The 4,354-nt window shown below is 39.8% G+C and overlaps 1 pseudogene; it reads left to right on the forward strand.

The window, feature by feature from the left end:
• The first annotated feature begins 465 nt into the window (after positions 1 to 465).
• On the forward strand, positions 466 to 3,518 carry LOC127259154 (linoleate 13S-lipoxygenase 3-1, chloroplastic-like; annotated as a pseudogene).
• The last annotated feature ends 836 nt before the right edge of the window (positions 3,519 to 4,354 follow it).

The following is a 4,354-nucleotide window of genomic DNA, read 5'->3' on the forward strand; positions in this document are numbered from 1 at the left end:
CTGGAGCTCAACACTAGTATGATATTGTCCACCTTGGGCTGAGTCCGCACGGATTTGTTTTTGGATATTCTCCAAAAGGCCTCATACTAGTGGAGTTCACTTGGGACTTATAAGGTGTAAAATTTTCTTTACAACTTCCGATGTGGGACTTGGGTTTGCACCCCAACAAATTATGCGTTGTAATCATTAGTTAACGGTGATTTTGTAGTTATGGAGTTTCTAGATTACCTTCACAATTAGAATACCGTTGGAATAATCATTATTAACTAATGACGGAGAGAGGTTTAAATGCAGATTTTTTGACACTACAAGGGAGTGACACAATTTTTATACAATGAAAGGTTTCGTACAATTTTCATTAATCACAAGTGAATTCTTTTATGTTGTTGTTTTACCTAATTTTTTTTTTGCCGGGGTTTTCGTGTAGTTTTTTAATGAAAAGCTTTTGGTTGATGTGAAGAAACAATGAAGGTAAAGCTTAGCAAAGAAGTAGTGCTAAAATGGTCGAATAGCGAAAAGGTTAGAAGGAAAAGGCGAAGGCGATGATTGTACAAGATGAAGTTTGATATTGATCCCGATTTTGGCATCCTGGGAGGTATCCAAGTTCGGAGTCAATGTGACGAAGTGTTCTTCCTTGTGAATGCATCGGTCGGAGAAGTTCGATTCATTTGCCGATCATGGGTGCAGCCGGAAAAGATCAGCCCGGGGGCGAGGATCTTCTTTTGTGACAAGGTAAGAACATAATCCCAAGTCTTCTTGCGATGTCTATAATTGAGGGTGAAGGAATTCTCCATGTTTGGGAACTCCGGTATGTTAAGAAAAATAATTAATGACACATATCCATAACAATTTAAGCTGATAAAAAAATAATTAAAAAAAAATAATTAATGATACGTATTCCTACGTTGTTAAATTATCATAAATAAAATTGTGTTTATATGATAATAAAGACTAATAACTATTTTTGAAACAGGCATATCTACCCTCTAAGACTCCATCGGGACTGATCAAGCCCCGGCGGCGAGAACTTACCGATTTAAAAGGTGACGGGAAGGGATCACGGCTGCCAACCGACAGAATATACGACTACGACGTGTATAATGACCTCGGCAAGCCTGACGACGGACCTGAATTAGCAAGGCCTACTCTCGGTGGTAATCCAAACTACCCTTACCCGAGAAGGTGTCGAACAGGACGCCCGCCAACAGCTACTATTAGCAATCGACATTTAATGCAACTTCCGGATGCTGAATAACAAATAACCGTACCTTAAACTCAAATGCTGCAACAGACAAGTACGCCGCCAAGTGCTTCGCTGCCAATGTACGTCCCTAGAGACTAAGATTACGGAGAACAGAAAAAGGAATTTAAGGCGAAAGGAGAGTTGAACGCAGTATTCCGTAACATAATTCCGATTGTCATAGCGCTAATATTTGGCAAGGAGAACTTCTACTTAGCAATGGAAGTAAACAAAGAACAGGAGCGGAGTAAGACCAAAATAAAATTCGCGTCGCTCGACAAATCTTTGAATGGAAATCCAATCGTGAAAATTCTTTGCGGGATTCAGGAGATAATAGAGAGATCCCTTAACTTGAATCCTCCCAAGTACATTTCAGGTGCGTCGTAAATCAGTACGTTGAAAATTAGTACTACCATCGTAGAAATGGATCTTTTTCGACTTTTAACAATGTAGAACTTACCAGAGGAGTTCGTGTGGGGATTGCCTGACGATGAATTTGGCCGACGAGTTCTTGCTGGCCACAACCCTTTAAACATAGAGAAGCTAAACGTAAGTATAAACAGAGTAAGCAATGATACAAAGTTTCAAAATTAAAGTTCGAGCTCAGCTAACAGTAGGAATAAATCGTTGCTCAGATTTTTCCTCCGGTAAGCAAACTTGATTCGTCAATCTACGGGCCGCAAGAATCAGCATTGAAAGAAGAACACATAACAAGCTTTCTAGAAGGAATGTCTGTGCAACAGGTATGGTAAAGAATGAGTAATTTTGCGATATATCGATACATATAGTAATCGAATGTACATTTTTAAGGCGATGGATGCAGATAAGCTGTTTGTATTGAACTACCACGACATCTATCTCCCTTTCGTGGATCAAATAAATGCAACCGAAGCGCGCAAGACGTATGCGACAAGAACAATTTTCTTCTTGACTTCATTTGGAACTTTGAAGCCCATTGCAATCGAGCTTAGCCTTCCGGCGACGGATGAGAAAGTCTCGGGTAAAAGAGTCCTCACTCCTCCGACTGATGGCGCCACTGACTGGCTATGGGAACTCCGCAAAGAGCATGCCTACACCAATGATGCAGCTATCCAGGGAATTGTTAATCACTGGTACTAAAAAAATGCAAAGAATCGAAATTCAAGTAACATCCTCATACCTTTAAGTTCAAAACTTTTTTCGACAGGATGAGGATTCATGCTTGTATGGAGCCATTCGTCGTAGCAGCTCATCGACACCTAAGCGTGATGCACCCGATCTTCAAGCTGCTGCATCCTCACACACGGTATTTCCTGAAGACCAATGGAGTCACACGAGTCGGTCTCATAAACGCAAATGGAATATTCGAGACCAACAATGCTCCAGGCCAGTATTGCATGCAGCTCGGCAGTTTGGCATATCAAGATTGGAGGTTCGACTTAGAACGCCTTCCGGAAGATCTCATAGCAAGGTCGGTTTCTTACCTTTCCACACTCAATCCCCCTTCCATTGGTACATAATATATGTACGCAATATACACAGGGGAATAGCAGTGCCCGACTCCACGCAACCCCACGGCCTAAAACTTTCCATCGACGATTACCCGTACGCGCAAGATGGCCTCCTTATATGGTCTGCAATCGAAAACCTGGTGACAAAATATGTGAATTACTACTATCCAGAGGCAAATCTTATCCAGAATGACACAGAGTTACAAGCCTGGTACCGTGAGGCAGTCGAAACTGGCCATGGCGATCTCGCAGAAGCAACATGGTGGCCTAAGCTCTTGAACCAGAGCGATCTGATCGGAATTCTGACAACTATCATATGGAAAGTAACAGGACAGCATGCTGTACACAACTTCGGACAATATCCTTACGCCGGCTACATCCCTTCCCGGCCGCCATATATGAGAAAATTTGTCCCCTCGGAGCAAGATCCGGACTACGAAAGCTTTCTTGCAAATCCTCGAGAGTATTTCCTGTCATCAATCCCAAGTTTTACGCAAGCAGCGCAATATGCAACCGTGCTTGATCTAGGCTCGGGGCACGCTGCCGATGAAGAATACATTGGAGAGAGGAAAGACCTATCGAGTTGGGGCGGGTTACCGGAGATTTTAGAGGCGTTCGACGAATTCTCCATGGACATCAAATCATTAGAGGAGGAGATATTTAGAAGGAACTCTGATCCAGGACTGAGAAACAGGTGTGGAGGTGGAGCATTCCCTTTTGAACTGCTGATTCCGAGCTCGGAATCTGGGACGACAAGTAGAGGGGTACCTAACAGCGTAACAGCGTGACAAGGAGCAACAAGAATATTAAGTGTGTGTAGGAAGATCTAAGGGAACAATCTGTGAATTCAAATCATGTTAAATGTTGGTACTGAATACGAAGCACATGTTTACAACGAATATGGCCGGACAGATCTTTGTATCGTGTAGAGTTTATTTTTCGAATACAATATTCCGACCTTTACTTGCATCGGATTACATAAAATTTGTATTGAGATAATACAAAGATTCGTTTCTTTATTATGAACAAAAGAAATAGGGTGAATCTGCTGTAAGTGTTGTGATGTGTAGGAGAATTGTTTAGTTTATTTTCTTGTATTTGTTGTATGTATTTTCCAATTCAGATTAATTTCTTTATTTATAGAAATGCAGAAAAAAGATACGGTTTGAATGTTGGCAATGAGACACTTACCCCATATACATTATATCCCATTACCATTTCACATTAGACCACGTAATAAATTATACTACATCCGTCCGGTTCTAAGGTTTCATTTATTTTTATAATGTTGATATTTAAATATTAATTATTATATAAAAATATAGTACAAATTAAAGAAAAATAATAAAAATACTTCTATTAGTGTATGATAACGACATTTGTAAAAAAAAAAAATTATATAAATATAAAGATATTTTTACAAAAGGTAATTAAAAACACAAACACATCATAAGTTATACCAAAAATACGCTAAAATTCCAACAATCATCCCCTTTTAGTATAATTCTTAAATCACAGAGAGTACAGTCATACACAATAGAATCATGCATAAATGAAAATATCTCGAAAATTGAATTTTTATCTTAGTACATCCCACGTTTCAGATATTCGAGAATCAAGGTGT

This window comes from Andrographis paniculata, unplaced genomic scaffold (genome assembly GCF_009805555.1).
Source record: "Andrographis paniculata isolate CXL003 unplaced genomic scaffold, ASM980555v1 Contig5END, whole genome shotgun sequence".
In the NCBI taxonomy this organism is placed as follows: domain Eukaryota; kingdom Viridiplantae; phylum Streptophyta; class Magnoliopsida; order Lamiales; family Acanthaceae; genus Andrographis; species Andrographis paniculata.